General features: G+C 44.4%; 1 protein-coding gene across 8 annotated transcripts in view; it reads left to right on the forward strand.

Moving 5' to 3' along the window:
- Positions 1 to 16,112, forward strand: part of TCF20 (transcription factor 20) — a 130,946-nt gene that overhangs the window by 60,404 nt on the left and 54,430 nt on the right. Inside the window, exon 3 of one of the 8 annotated variants that reach the window (XM_038152966.1) lies at positions 2,089 to 3,562. The exons of 6 other annotated variants lie outside the window; for them this stretch is intronic. The gene's annotated coding sequence lies outside the window, so the exon portion shown is untranslated. Of the gene's footprint in view, positions 1 to 2,088; positions 3,563 to 4,010; positions 4,273 to 16,112 lie in introns of those variants that run through there. One more of the 8 variants, XM_038152967.1, reaches the window with a different exon arrangement.

Here is a 16,112-nt window from a genome sequence, read left to right on the forward strand (position 1 = left end):
CCCCCATCCTGCATCACTTACTGTCCTCCCCCCTTCCAGGCAGAGGGAGCTCAGGGAGTGTGTGGAGATGAGAGGTGGTTGAGGTCAGGAATGGTGTCATCCTTCTGTTCCCCCTCCAAGCTGCTAATGTATGCTTCTGGAGAGCCACGCGAACTGAGTAATTACTGAATTACGGCTAGATCAGAAGTGGTGACCTCAAAGACAGAAGGAGACACTCCATCTCCATTTGTCAGTCCCCTTGGGGTCAGAAGGACAATTTTTCGCTGGGATCTGTGAGGGGGGAAAGGGAAGTGCAAGGTAAGCCTTACATTAAGGCATAACAGGGAAAAACGTTTGCTTTAGCCATTGCAGCGTTCATGTGCAGTAAGATGCAGCATTGCTTGCATGTGTGTAATGACAGCAGCACTGGTGGGAGCAGTGGCACTAACCCAGAGGGCTACTCAGGGGACTTCATTTTGCTCAGAATTGCCCATTCATCACAGAGGAGGGTGCCAGGTCTTGAGGCCATTTTCCTGCCTTATTTGTGCCTCTATCCTCAAAAGCATTTTGATTAGGAGATGGCAGGGAGGATTTCAGGGAGGATGTAGGTAGGATTGGGAAAGTTGCTGTTGTGGTAGTACCATGGTGGCTCTGTACAATTATGGCCGAGCTGATTTTCTTACACTAAAAGCAGAGACTTCAGTCTTTCTTACGACTGTGGTGTAGCACATCTGCTGAATTTATAGCACTTACTCTTGGATGATGGAATGTATTTGCTGGAAATTTACATTCAAACCTGTTTAGTTTGTTTTGTTGATTGTAAAATTGATCCTTTATGTGTTGTGGTTTTTTTTTTAATTTTTAAAATTGTTTTTGGGGAGGGGTTGTTTGGGTTTTTTGTTTGTTTTTGTTTTGGTTTGGTTTTTTGTAACCATTTTTGGCCTTAAATCCCTGGAGTTTTTTCCTCTTTTCAGAATTGAAGGGTGAGAGCATATAGATGCAACTGAGGACTTTACCCTGAAGTAGAAAAGCTTGCATGGATGTTAGATTTCCACGCTGATCGTGTGTGTGGGATTGTAGCCCTAGTAGCATGATGGGGTTACTTTCGTCATTAGTCCTAGGAATGTTCTGTATATAACAATTTTTTTGGTGTAACTGACAGTGGTCAAGTAGGTAGATGTCCCTGAATGGCCAAGTCAGAAGGTTGAATTTCTTTCTTCTGGAAAGAAAATGAAATGTTCAATGGCAAAGGAGAACTTGGCAATGTGAACAAGGTGTACTAATGACAGTGGTTTTTCATCTGGAGTCTGCAGACAGCCAAAAATTAGTTTCTGAGAGAATTAAATTATCCATTAAGCTCAGTGGGGTTCTCCGTTGAAGCCTGATATATCACTTGGAAAGCTGCAAAGGATATGGCGTCTCTACTTGCGTGATATTTAACTAATACAGTTTTGATAATTTTGTTTACATTCTGCACTTAAATTGACCCTGTGTATTACCAGTGATGCTACTGTAATGCAACAGCTGACGATGGTGTGACAATTGCCTGCATTTGTAGCATGAGCTCTTTTAAAACTTTGGTTCATCCTTCAAAATCAGTTTTCAAGCTTTTAAATATTTTAAAAAGCAACTCCCGTTGTATTTCCCTTGTAACACCTACAACACAGTCATAACGGAGATGGGAAATGCTGCTCTGCAGCAGACTAGAGATCCAGATATTGAACTCTGTGAACTCACTTATTTTTGGTCCTTTGAGAAATGTTTGACTTGGGAATGATTGCTGTCCTTGTGTTTTTATATGCATTTTTGAGCATTTTACAAAACTTCTGCTATTTATGCTGCAACTTCATTTTAGACATTAGGTAAAAAATACCTTGTTATAACAAGCTTATCTAGATAAGGCATGCTGTCATGTTTTTTTTATATACCAAAGGGTTTTTACCTTAAGGTAAGTTTTAGTTTAGCTTTAGTTAGAGTGCTCTAAGCACTCCTACCTTATAAATCTACATAAAGGATTGACCTCAATTGATGCTTCATTTCAAAATCAGAAAACAGATAATGGAAAACCAAATTATAAAAATCTTATCGAGTTCCCCCACCCCATTACAGCTTTTATCACAGTCCTGGATCCCCAGGGGGAATGCTGCTCTAACCAAGCTCTTAGCATGCCGTGGCAGTCAACAAGATTAAGGCTGTTTCTGACGAGAGCAACCTCGCAGTTTGTTACGGTGAATGTGCTGTCGGAGCCTCTTCTCCAGGCGAAGGAAGCGATGACCTCCACCTCGTGTGAGCGAAGCAGCGTGCCTGAAACAGCACCTGTGAACGGGCAGCCAGTGCCCAGGAGAGCAGGGCGTACAGCACTACGAGAGCTCGCAGTAAGGCAGCGCCTCTGTGCTCCGGCTGCAATTTCCAGGGAGATGATGCGGAGCGCATCGCAATATTCTCATCTGGAGGAGACAAGGCATAGATCACAACAGTAGACTCTCCTCAGAAAGGAGCCAGTGCCTCTCGAGTTCCAAGACGAGTGAGCAGAGGAGCGGGCAAGCCTTTCCTAGATGCTCCAGGTGCACGGTTGCCTGACCAGCAGCTGGGGAGTCCCTAACACCCACAAATTGTTAACTTGAAAGACAAATGGTAGAAGCCCATGTAAGTGTTATCTGCACTAGTTGTTTTCCCCAGACTACTGGCATCATTTTAGGCTTATCTAGATGGAATTTCAGCCAGCCTCCAAATTATTTTTGACAGATAATGTGTGGTATGAGATGTGGTGGTTTGTATTTATTTTTCATAAAAAGCGAATCACCTGTGGAGCAGCCATCAGTGAAGTTGTCAACTGGCTGTGCTTACAACACAGTCCTCAGCAGTTCATTGCCTTTTGTTTGGATGAGCTCTGAGCAGAGGCCTACTCTCGGAATACGGCTTGCTGAGGATCTGGGAAACAAAGCTTGGGAAACAGGGCAGTTATTGACAGTGTCATATCTGCTCAGTAAAGTTCCTGGCAAAGCAAGTTTTAAATGCTGCTTGAGCTTTCTCTGCCCAGCACTTAAGAGCTTCACAGACTGCCAGCCCTACTGCGTTTTCACGTGAAATGTTCTGAGTGGCAGATGGAGGAAACTGTAATGTCATACAGAGCTTCCTTTGCTGGCATACGGGCTTCAATGAAGGAGGCGATGATTTGACAGGCACTGCATCCTTGCTCTACAGCTGCCCCATCCACCAGCCTCCTTGCCCTCTTGCTCCCAAACGCCAAAACTCGTGAACGGTCTGAAAAAAGCTTAATTATCTCTCCAGCGCAGGAGCGCAACGAGACACCCCGGACTCCCAAATGCAAAGCCAGTGGGGACTCGGAGGGCTGGCAGTGCCACTTCAGATGGCCCGAGGGGCTCTGGGCTGGCGGGGCGCGGCCGGGCGGGCCGCGGGGGCAGGAGAGCCCGGGCACCGCCGCCTCCATGTTGTTTCCTGAGGTCCCCGCGCCTGCTGAGGCACCTCCGATTCGGGGCCCGCCCAGCCCCGCCGTACGGTCCGATTGCCGCCCCGGGGTGTGCTCCAGGGCTCCGGGCCGCCTCAGGGCTCGGCCGTCGCGGTACGCGCCGCACCTGGCGGGGAGGCCGGGCGGAGACAAGTGGGCAAACGGAGCAAAGCCAGTTCTTAAAATTACTTGGGGGAGGGGGAGGGTGGCGGGGGGGTGGAGAGGGGCGGTGTTGATTTACGGGGAGAGGGAGACGCGAGCTGCGCCGGTGCCTGCCGCGGGGGCCGCGCGTCCCGCTGCCCTCCGCAGGGGCGGGGTGGGGCAGCACGCGCACCGGCCGCGCCTCGCCCACGTGCTCCGAGCGCGCGGGACGTGTTGGGGGGGGCGGCGCGCGGCTCCTTTAAGTGGGCGCGTGGTGGTGGGAGGGGCGGCGGCTCCCTCACGCGCCCCCCCCCACCTCCGCGCGCGCGCGCGCGCGCGCGAAGACACGTCCCTGCACGCGGGGGCGCGCGCGCACGCGCTCCCCCTCCCCTCCATCCCTCCCTCGCCCGGCCGGGACCCGCCGCCTCGCGCCGCCGTTCCCGCTGGCGCGCGCGCTGGCTCCACCGCCGGCCGCCGCCATTGGCTGCCGCGGGTCAGGTGACCCCGTGTTATTTCCTGTGTGTGTGTGAGGTGTGAGTGAGGGGAGGAGGATGGAACCGGACGCCCCCGCGCCCCCGCCCGCCCCCCGGCCCCGCCGCCCCGGCTGCTGAGCCGCCCCCGCCCCGCCCGCCCCGCCCGCCGCGGCGGAGGGCGCCGGGCACGGCGGCGGGCGGGGGTCTCAGGTAAGGGGAGGCCGTGCTCGCCCGGGCTGTGTCGGTGTGCGGGGGAGGCCTGGGGAGGGAGTGCGAGCTCCTGGTGGGGGAAGCTGATGTCGCCTGGGAGTGTGGGAGGGGATGTGAGGGTCTCATCCGTGAGTTGGAGGGTGAGCGCTGGGTACGAGGGGGCTTGTGAAGGGGTTCCTGGGAAGTTTAACCTTCTCCTTCTCCCTCCCCCCTTTTTTTATTTTTATTTTTTCTCTAAAATAAAAATAAAAATGTTTGTTTACATGTGTTTGAAGACGCTCTCTTGCTACCTGGTGGGGTGCCCACCTGTTTTCCTGTCCCGGAAGAATGTTTTTTTTGCAAGAATTGTGAAGTTTTTGTGGCATTTGGTGTTTTCTTGGAAGAGATAAACGAGTAAAACTGTCGGAGAAGATGGATGCACGGTGCTCAGATTGTAGTAGGTGGACAGGCTGTGTTGGGAGTGCTTGAGGTTTGTAATGCCTCTCTGCTTTTCGGAGGTTCAACGTAGCCGTTGCTTATCGGCGGAGATAATCAGGATATATAATGTGTTTGGGCTGCTGTGAGCATCACTTTGTCTTTTCTTAATGGTGCTTACCTTGCTGGAAGTTGTGTTTAGGGCTGCAGTTGGAAGTTATTTTTCCTGCCTTGAGGGAAGGAGTAAGAGAAAGTTATGTAACATAAGTGTTCTAACCTATGTATCAGAGCTGCCTAATGGTACTGGGGCTCTGTTATTAACCTGAAAATAAGAGCACGTTTGTGTGTGAATCAACAAGTGACTGTCTCTCCGGGTAGATTTGGCTCCACCAGAATCCTTTCTTGCGCATGCTGCCTTTTCCTTCATTAAAAGGGCAGGCAGTTTGATTAAATTGTAGCGTTGTTTTCTGCGCCGTTCCGTGTTTTTTAAGTCTTCCTTTGAAAACACAATAAAAAGGAGAGGTACACCTGTGAGGGGATCGAGTTTCAGAGCTTTCTGTGTTTAGGTTAGCATTTTGAAGGCTATTCATGTCTGTGCCGCTTGTTGCCATCTGTTGCTGCATGCATGGGTAATTCTTGGGAGAGTATGATTTTTAGCAGGCTTCCTGACCAATAGATGTGCATGGAGCAGTTGGATCACCTCTGCTCAGATTTTACAGAACAATGAAGTGACTGGATGATGGAGATGCAGCAGCTTCTGGGTTAGGTTTGTAGCACATTGGCTGAACTCAATTCAAGAAGAGCTGATTTCTTTTACACGTTTTCTAGACTTCTTTTGTCAGATATGCTTGTTTTTTGGGGCTTAATGGGTGTTACGTAGCCTAACCAAGTGTATTTGGTTAAGTGTATGTGATAAACAATTTTTAGTACTGTTATTTGAGTTTTAATTTGGCTGAACTGTTTCTGGTTGGGTTTTTTGTTTGTTTGTTTCTTTGTTTGGGTTTTTTTTCTTTAAATCCACATCTTTAAATAGGGTACCATGTTATTTCGCTTTGAGTTGTTTGAAGCTGTATTATTTAACCTTAATATTAGGTTCCACTGGCATTTAAAAGGGCAGCTGCATTACTGCAGAGAGAATTCCTGTTAAGAAAAGGAAAAAGATTTATTTGCTCAGTCATCTGTCTCCTGAACTTTGTTAATGCTACAAGGAGGGGAGGATAGTCATTCCTCATTTCTGTAAATTGCTGGTACATGAAATGCATATCCTGTATTCTTGTTAAATTAACAAGCAAGTTACTATGCCATTTGAGTGAAAAGTATGGCAACATTTTTATATAAAAAATGCTTCTTTCCTATTGTACTCTTTCAAATCTTTTAGTTTTGGGATAGCTTTTGGACTTTGTATTGATAGGTTGACGTGTCTAGGGGGAAGTTGTTGGACTTTTTTGCTGCTTTGGTATTCTTCAGATTACTTAGCTTTAAGTCTGTTAGCATCCTTTCTAGTAGAATTGTGTGTGTTTTGACACAATTTGGGTTTTGAGCTTTAAATCAGTTTTCAGAAGTTTTGGGATTGATGAAACATGGCTTTTTGCTGAAACCTCTACTTTCCTGTATCTTTGCAGCCTGGGGCAGGTAGGCATGGTTTCCTGTTTGGAAGCTGTAGGAGCAGCTTTATTGTTTGTGACTTTGATGGGAGATCAGGAATTCTGGTTTTGTTGTCGTTTCTTTTCTTTGTTACTAATGCTATGTAAAACTAGCTTGAAGTGAACTTTTATTAAAGGAGTAAATATGTTTCTATAATGCTTATATAAGAAGTGAAGATTATTTAAATGAAAGAGAACTTGTTTGTGTATTAGTTGTAAAGGAGATCTCTTTTTATTGTCAGAAGCTTCCTTAATCTTCCACTGAAGAGATAGGTTGTTAATAACCTGTTTGCTACATTTTAAAGGGTACTCAGAGTGTGAGTAAAAACATTCTTAATGGTTCTGTGATTGATACATATATAAAGTTTGTAGGACAAAGAGTGAAATGTGTAGGATTTTGAGGGGTTTTTTCCCCTCTCCCACTTCCTGTTGTGGAAATGTGTGCAAAGACAACCTTTTTGGGCTCTTAGGACAATGTTGAAAAGCAAATAATTGCACACCCCCTTTCTCCCTCTTTAGGCCGTGTTTAACTAACCCACCCATCGGGCGCAGCAAGATGGCAACAGTGCTGCTCTTGGAACGTGTCCTGTTGCTATTCGACAGCTTGGCATGCTGCTATCTGGAGTGAGGGCATAAGTTGTAATAAACTTGAATAATTTCATGCTGCTTCCTTGGCTTCCCTATAATTTGAGATGAGGATATTTTAGAGTTTATAGCTGGTTTACGTGTATCTTGCCTTTTGACACAGGACATGCCAGATCGCTGTTTGGGTGGGACAGTTTTTAATTAAAGCATGCGTTTATTTTTTCATACCTTGTTCAGTTACATTTTATACTTACGAAAGGTTTTACGCTCACGTTTTGGGAACCTGAGTTTTTCTAAGTTACAAGGATTTAGTAACGCTTTTGTCAGTGCGGCTTCTCAGACTTCAGAGTGTGCCTTAACTGGCTGTGTGAGAATTTGTGTTACTTAATCCCATGGTAGGCCTCTGAAATGGGGAAGATTATGGATGGCAGTTTCTGAAGAGCCAACTAACTGATTTGTTAGTGGAGACTGGACTGAGACCAACCAACTCTTCCCATTCAAGAAAATAAAACTGCAGTTTGGTAGCAAAAGATGTTTTTCATTGCTGCTTTTGGTGAAATCTCTTTCAAAATAACATTTTAATTTCTGGTTAGCTTTTGGACATCTAAAATCAAAAATAAAGGCAGTATTAAGTGTTTAAACCCACTTCTCCTAGTGTTGATATGCTATGTAGAATTTTCTTTATTGTAGAAAAGCGTTTAGTGTTACTGGTAGAGTACACAAACATAAGCAGAGGTGTATACTTCTCTAAAATCACGCAGGAGAGGCCATTTCTGTAGTGTGATACTGATGTTCAATTCTGTTCCTATCAAACTTTTCTTACTTAAAAAAGGGGGAGAAAAAGGTGGTTCAGTTATTCTTATTGCTTGGGTCTCATTCCTGACGGTTCTTGACTAGTCTTGAGTCTTGACTGAACTGGGAAAATTGAAGATGCCTTCAGCCACGTACGGCACTGCTGGTGCATCTGCATCACACTGGTGTCTGGCTGTACCATGCCTCGATTGCTTCAGCGGAGCCTTTCCAGTGGTGCTCACCACTAAGATACGTATTGATTTGTTTGGGGTCACTTGGCAAAGCATGTGGCATTCTTCATTATGCATGTACATGGGTTTCCTTTCGTTTTAAGAACAGGAAAGGGCAGAAATAAAAAGCGAGACCCAAAGACTCAAAAATCAAGACTTACATGTAGTCAACAGTGGATTCTGTTTGGCCCTGTTGGAGGATAAGCTCTGTTCTGGGTGTTCTGTGCTTTGCTGCCTGATTGCCTTTGAAGACAAAAAAAAGTAGAATTGCATTTTACCAACTCTTGAACTTCTTCTTGCTGCCTTCATGAGCAACAGCACAAGCAGTCAAACTTCCAGTTTTGGTTACAACAGAGCAGTAATCTTGCAGTAAGACTCCTGTTTCTTCTTGCCTCTTACCAGTGATTCCCCAAGAATGGAGCTAAGCAGTGGTAGCCAAAAGTGCAAGCATCCTCTTGTCAGCTCAGCCTGCTGACAGTGAATATGCTTGTGTTTTCTCCAGTGCTTTTTGTATTTCTCTTTTAGCACAGTCTTTGTAACCTGTGATGGTATTGGAAGAGGGGAAAAAGTGTTACCAGGTTCTTTGTCAGGGAGCCCTGCCTTGAGTCCCTTGAGATTTGACCTGCTCTCCATTTACGAAGGCCATTATTTCTTGCCTGAATTGTGATGCAACAAATAGAAAAAAAAGCTGTGAAAATTATTTTCTTTCCCTCTACTTCTTCATTACAAGCACACAGCATGCCTGCGTTCATACCAATAACCGTGTATGGAATTAATTGTGTATTCTGTGCTGGAATACGATGACTTATTTTGTAGTATTTTACTCGTATGAACTCAGTGATCTAATTGCTAGTAAATTGCAAATCCTAAACAGAACCCTCTGATGAGCTCTGATAAGAGCTCAGTACTTACCTAAAAATTGTACAGGGAGCTGCTATGCTTTAGTACAGTTTATTGGAAGTATTGTTCATATCACTTTCCTTGTAAAATTAGATGCTGCAGAGTGTCTTTTTAACAGCTTTTAACTGATCTAAAGACTTGGTATTAGCAAAGCTAACTGGATGGCTTGTGTCCATGTATAGCATCACTGATGACTGGGAAAAACATACCTAAAACTTACTAGCTGAAAGAAAAATATGTGCTGTCATACTTGCCAGAATAGGCATAAACCTTCGTACACCATAATGAAATGTTGTTAATCAACCTTCAATTTGATATGTGCAGTTTGCTGTTACCTTCGGTCTTATGCCTGGATACTCTTGAATTTCCCTGGGATTTGATTTGTTTAACAGTGTTTTCTGTGTGCAGATGTTCTGGAATAGTGGAAATGCTATATGCGATTTTTAAAAAAAAATTAATGTAAATGTAGGGAATGCTGTGTGATTAGCATTATGTTTTCTGCTGGAAATACAGAACATCAGGGTAGAAACAGTGTGGGAGGCTCCTGGAGTGTGTGTCCCCTGACACAAATGATGAGGTGGAAAACTAGGGAAGGCACCTGCTGGACCTGTGGTTTGTGAACAGAGAAGGGCTGTTGGATCATGTGGTGGTCAGAGAACATCCTGGGCAGAGCAATCATGCAAGGATAGTTTTCAGTTCTTGGGGAAGTAAGGAGTCAGCAGAACTTCCACGCTGGACTTCAGGGAGCAGGGAGTCTGGCCTGTTCAGGAGCCTAGTTGATAGGGCCCCTTGGAAGGCATTCGTGAAGGGCAGAGGAAGGTTGGACATTCTTCAAGAAGGAAATCTTAAAAGTGCAGGAGCAGGCTGTCACCATGGGCTGATAGATAAGCCAGCAGGGAAGACTGGTCTGTCTGAACAGAGAGCTTTGGCTGGAACTTGGGGAAAATAAAAAAGAGACAACCTTTGAACCAGGGGGCGTTAAACTCAGGATGATTACAGGGATGTTGTGAGGTTACACGGAAAGAAAATTACAAGTCCAAAACCTAACTAGAACTTAGTCTGGCTGCTACCATGAAAGACAATAAAAATGTTTCTATAACATACATAAGCAACAGAAGAAGGGCTGAAGAGAGTAGTTCATTGGATGTGTGGGAAACAAAGTGACAAAGAATGAGGAAAAGATTGAGGTCCGTAATGCCTTTTCTGCCTCAGTATGTAATAGTAAGACCAGTTGTTCCCTGGGTATCCAGTCCCCAGAGCTGGAAGACAAGGATAAGGAGACGAAAGAAGCTCCTGTAATCCAAGGGAAAATGGTCAGTGACCCTACTACACCACTTACAGGTACAGATGGACTTGGCAGAAGTGCTCCCTGAGCTGCTTTCTATCAGCAGTCCCAGCTACCTGGGGAGGTCCCAAGTGATTAGAAGTTGGCAAACCTGGTGGTCACCTACAGTAAGGGCTGGAAGGAGGATCTAGGGCTCTGCAGGTCTGTCAGCCTGACTCTGTGCCAAGGAGCGTAGTGGAACAGACCTTAAGTGCCACCGTGTGGCATGCAGGGTTCATCCAGGTCTAGTGAGCACGTGTTCAGGAAAGTCAAGTCCTACTTGACCAACCTGATCTCCTTCCGCAAGAAGGTAACCTGAATGAGGGAAAGGCTGTGGGTGTTGCCTAGCTGGACCTTAGTGAAGCTTTTGATAGTGTTTCCCCAGACACATTCTTCTGGACAAGCTGTCTGTTCATGGCCTGCAGGGGTGCCCTGTTTGCTGGGTGAAAACCTGGCTGAATGGCCAGTCTCAGAGCAGCGAGGATGGAGTTGTATATCCAGCTGACGGGCCGGTCGTGAGTTGTGTTCCCCAGGGCTCTGTACTGGGGGCAATCCTGTTTATTGTCTTTGTTGATGATCTGAGTGAGGAATTGAGTGCACCCTCGGCCAGTTTGCAGATGACACCAAGCCATGCAGGAGTGTTGATTGGTGGAGCGCAGGAAGGCTCTGCAGAGGGATCTGGTCAGACTGGGTTGCTGGACCAAGGCCAGTGGTATGAGGTTCAACAAGGCCAAGTGCCAGGTCCTGCGCTTGGCTCGCAACAGCACCGTGCAGTGCTGCAGACTGGGGGCGGAGTGGCTAGAAAGCAACTCAGTGGATTGACAGCAGCTGAGCAAGAGCCAGTGTGGGAGCCCAGGTGGCCAAAAAGGCCAGTGGCAAAATGGCTCCTATCAGATACAGTGTGGCCAGCCCCTGTACGCTTGTGAGGCCCCTTGAATCCTGTGTCCAGCTTTAAGCCCCTCTGTACAAGAAGGACATTGAGGGGCTGGAGGGCATCCAGAGAAAGGCAATGGAGCTGGTGAAGGGTCTGGAGCACAAATCTTAGGAGGAGCAGCTGGGGAGCTGGGGTTGTTTAGCCTGGAGAAAAGGAGACTCAGAGAAGACCTTATCACTCTCTACATGACCTGGAAGGAGGCTGTAGCCAGGTATAGTTCAGTCTCTTGTCCCAAGTCACAAGCAATAGGACAGGAGGAGATGGCCTCAAGTTGTGCCAGCGGAGGTTTAGATTCAGTATGAAGAAATATATTTTACCTGAAGAAGTCAAACATTTGAACAGGTTCTCCAGCAAAGTGGTGGGGTCGCCATCCCTGGAGGTATTTAAAAAGATGTGTAGATGTTGTGGTTAAGGACATGGTTTTGTGGTGGCTTTGTTGATTCTATAAGAGGGGTTGGATTTGATAATATTCAAGGTCTTTACAAGCCAGTGAATTCCATGATGCTATAAACCATGTCTTTCTCTTTTGTTTCTCATCTTGCATTCAGGGGGAAAAGAATGAATTCCACAGTGTTCTGTCATGTTGTGTGAGTTGGTTTGCCCACTGTAAGTTTTCTCTATTTCACTTCATGTGTGGAGATGGGGGAGGTTTCTCTTCCCTCCCTTATCAACATTTTAGCATGAAACGTGTACGTCTGATTTTCTGATATTCTTGATCCTGACCATACCTTGTGTGTGTTGCTAGATAAAATCGGTCTTTTAGATAGGTCTTGATGAGGATAATAACAATAGATGCTTAGCAGGCAGTAAATTAAATGGGTTGGGCAGAATTGTTACAGAAGGAGGTAGCAGATTGTCTTTGTATTGCAGGGCATTGCTGAGTGAGTGGCGGATTCTTTTCTGTAGTGTTGGAGAGCGGAAGTAGCAGGAGCATAACTGAGAATTGCTCCTAAGTGACACTTTTTATTTTGCATGAGAAAACTGAACTGTGCTGTTCTTATCTCCATTAAAATGCAGTGATTTAGATGGAAGGGAGAAGCATCTCATACCATGTTACTCTGAGAGTGCATAAAGAGAACTCTGCTGCAGAATTGTTTGTTTGCCAGCTGTGGTAGGGCACTGGTTTTGGTGATGAGCTGGGAGTCCACTGCAGTGTGGTATTCTGCACCTTTGCAGTTCTGACTTTGACTAATATAATATTTACTTTGGAGAGCAGGGATTCTTGCGTTCTGGCCTTTTTTTCTTTTGCTCTGTGTACTTGTCTACCTTTGGTGTCTTTCACCTTTTCTATAATAGGTGTCTCTTGTATTCTGGTTATAGAGACAAAACTGTGTTCTTGCTTGTGAATTGCTTGGTGAGTACCTTTTTATTTCAATGGTGGTTGTATCCTGCATTTGTGATATAGAAATTCGACTTGTGTTCATTTCGTTCATTTCCTTGTCTTTTTGCCTTGCAGGAATACAGCTTGTTTTGTGTTTGAAAGGTGGAATTGATGGAAAACCAAAGGGGGGGTGTATATATAAGAGAGCTGCTGAAAATAGCAAGGAGAGGAGAAGAGGTTAATTATATGTATACTCTGCAGCATAGTGAAAACCCTGTTAAAGCTGGCAGAAAAAGAAAACTTTAGTAAACCTGGGTCAGACTCACCAGCGAAAGCACATCTCTTAACTCAGTGAGAAACAGCATTAGGGAGTTCCTGAAAGTGGAAGGGAGGAGGATTTAGGAAATAAACATCTTTGCTTATCCACAGAACTGTAATGTTTATAAAGTCTTTGTTGGTCTGTGTTTACTCATGGAATTTTGGCTCTATGTGCATTGCCTTTCTGGATTAAGCTCAGGAGTAAGGTCCTTTTGGTCAGTTGGTTAACAGGACTTGAAGAATTAAATCAGGGCCAATGACTTTCTCAAGGTGAAAGTCATTTAGTTGCCATCTTTGTAGCTGAAACAAGGTAGCAAACTTCATTTTTATAGAAATTTGGGATGTTATAGAGCAGGGGTGAAAAGAGATCTAGTCCTCCTTTTTTTGTGATAGAACACTAGGACTACATTAGCATTATGAAATGGTTATATGTTATCCATTGTGCATGGTTTATGTTAATTGTACCTCTTTATTTAGCCTCCTCATGTGAGGAGAGAGTTGGAGACAGAAACAGGGGAGTCTTCTGGTTTTGTTTTTATCTCCTCCCTGGTGCACAAGATGAATGACTGCAGGAGTGTGAGAACTTAAGTTTAAGAGAATGATGGGACTGATTCTGAGAGTAGTGCACCGTCTAAACTCCCTCTGTCCTACTTTCAAATGTTAACTCTAGCATTTCCAAAAATTATGCTCCGAGTGGAGTATCTTTGTTATCCTCCACTAGTCAGTATTTACAGAGGCTTTTTTTTCTGCTCTGGTTTTGGATTCATCTCTCCTTTTTCTTTTCAACTGCTGACTTTCTTAAGAGTGTATCCTCTAGGATATGATTTGGAATGCATGCAGTGGAAGCTTTGTCCATGGGCTTTCCAGCTTCAAACACTCCTGACACTATCACTGTGGTGATACAGAAATCCTCTGGGGAAGGAGAAGGCTTTAAAACCTGGTTGTGAGAAGATCTCTAGTTGTAGGTTGTTAATTTCTGTGAACTGCTTATGCTCATTGGAGTTAATTTTGTGCCTGTGGTGTGGTCTGACGGCTGTTCATGTTCCCTGCCTTTGGCTGTGCAACAAAACTTGGAAGTGTGGAGTTTGTTGGTTACAGTGGCTTGAGTTTAAAACCTAGGTTTTTCAGACTTCTAACTGAGGTGTGTTAGAAGTTCAATCGCTTTATATGCATAAAGTTGACATAGAAAGATTGCTTCTGAAAGGTTTTGACTCAGTGGGGAGCTGGTGAGAGCGAACCAATTGAAGTGCTTTGGGCCAAGGCTAAGTATAAAGCTCGGGAGTTGTGAGCTGTTTGCTACAACACTGCTTTGTGCTGCCTTCTCTCTCTCTCCTCATCTGTCTGTTGGTTATACCAGTGGAGCTGCAGTGGGGATGCATAATGAGGTGGTTCAAGAAACTGGTCCAATCTGAAAATTTCAAAGGACGCCTGCAGGGGTGGGGACGAGTAGATAGGAAGGGGGAGGACCTCCTTAAAATAGTCCCACCCCTGAAGTAGTCTGTTTGTTGAATTATTTAAATGTATAGAGTTATTTTGTGTTAATCGGAACTGTTTCTCCTGTCTCCATGTAAGTGTGGCCGTAGTCTTAGTCACTCCCTGTTAGTCTCAGAAGACAAAGCTGACTGTAAGAATGTGTCTGCTTCAGTTTGTGGCTCCAGCATGAGGCAGATGCTGTGGAATCTGAAGTGTGGAGAAATGAGCAAAGAATTTAGAGGACATAGGTTGTAGGAGACAAGGAGAAATGTTAGGCAAAGAAAAGGTTCTTGTTTTTCTAGTGTGAAAATCTTACAAATGCTTTGAATTTTTTTTTTTTTTTTTTGAGACAAGTTCAAACAGTTCTTATGTTTGGGAAAAATAAGGTTTCTCTCCAATTTGTTTTATCAGTAAACTTGATATGGCCTTGACTGTATTTTCTTTTGAAGTGTGCCATAGCAGTAGTATTTGCAGACCTTCCATGTTCAAATTCCTCTTAAGTCTGCATTGATTTAGAGGTATGAAGTGCTGAATTAATAGGAAGAATGATAACCTTGGCTAGTGAAAATTGAAAGTGTTAAAGTGAAATTTTTTGTTTTACCTTAAAGGAACAAAAACTATCTGTAAGATGATTGGAAGGTGTAAATTTGAGTACAGCTTTTCTGCAATTGAACAGTAATTCTTTAATTTGTTAGTTTAGGTAGATCAAGGTTCTATTTCTACCTGATTTTAATGTTACTGCCTATAATGTAAATAGGTGGTGTTATCTTCAATGGTTTTATCCTAATCAATGGATATAATTCTTGTGTACAGTGCATAGCCTCTATTGTAGCAATATTCGCACATAAGTGATACAGATTTTATGTCAATTTACTTCATTTGCCTTGAGGAGTTCCCAGGAGTCTTAGTTACAGGCTCATTGCACCAGACAGTGTAAAAAAAGAATAAAAAATATTTAATTGTATAGACTATGTTGAATAGAAAAGACAGACACATTACAGGTACTATTTAGTATGACCCTTATAAGTATCCATCTTAGTAACTTGTCATCAAGGCTGGGCCTAGAGCTTAGTATGAAAAATGACAGAAGTTGATTAAAAATAATGTGTTGAGATGGTAGGCTTTAATTTCCTCCACTGTATAGTTCTGAGTGTTTTAGCTACTGGATAAATTTCTGCACAGAAAGTGGGAGCTTGGGCAGATATAACCTGACAGCACTGCTTTCACTTTACTGTTTTGCTCTTGCAATTAATAATTGACATCTCCTTTTCATTGTTTTGTAACTGAAAGGTGAAAGTTTAGTGAGAGTTGTGATGCCTCTGCTGAGCTTCCTGTCTTGCATGTCTGAGGAGAAGCAGATCAGAAGTGGTTCTTGAAGTGGATGTTCAGATTTTGCTGTACTGCCAGAGCAGATATCATGTTTAACTGCTTGAAGACACAGAGGGTATGGACACAGGGCAATTTGCAATAAGAGGTATGTAATGAAGTGATGAATTGCCAGAATTTTTGGAGGACTAGTGAGGTGGATTACGATGTGCAATCAGCTGATCTGCAGCTTGGAGAAAAGGAAAAATAAGATGAGCTGAGGGTTCAGTATTATTTTCATTTTGGTGTTAGGAAGGGTAGTTCAACTATTGTGTAAAGACCAAGAGCCTTTTAAATACAAGCTCCTGATTTCAAGTGCCCTTCAGTAGCCACGCCACTTAAAACAGTTCCTGCTGTGTCTGTTTTGCTGGTACAGATGTTTGTGTCATGATACAGTGAATGGATCTGTCAGGCCAGAAATGGCTTTTCTCTCTCACAGAATTTTCTTGAGCGTGTCAGTTCCCTGATCTGACCTGCTCGTGAATGTCTGTGGTAACACCACAGAGAAGGCCAGACCTCCTCAGCTGGGCTAGAGAAGACT

The sequence above is a fragment of the Motacilla alba genome, chromosome 1A (genome assembly GCF_015832195.1).
Source record: "Motacilla alba alba isolate MOTALB_02 chromosome 1A, Motacilla_alba_V1.0_pri, whole genome shotgun sequence".
Lineage (NCBI taxonomy): Eukaryota > Metazoa > Chordata > Aves > Passeriformes > Motacillidae > Motacilla > Motacilla alba.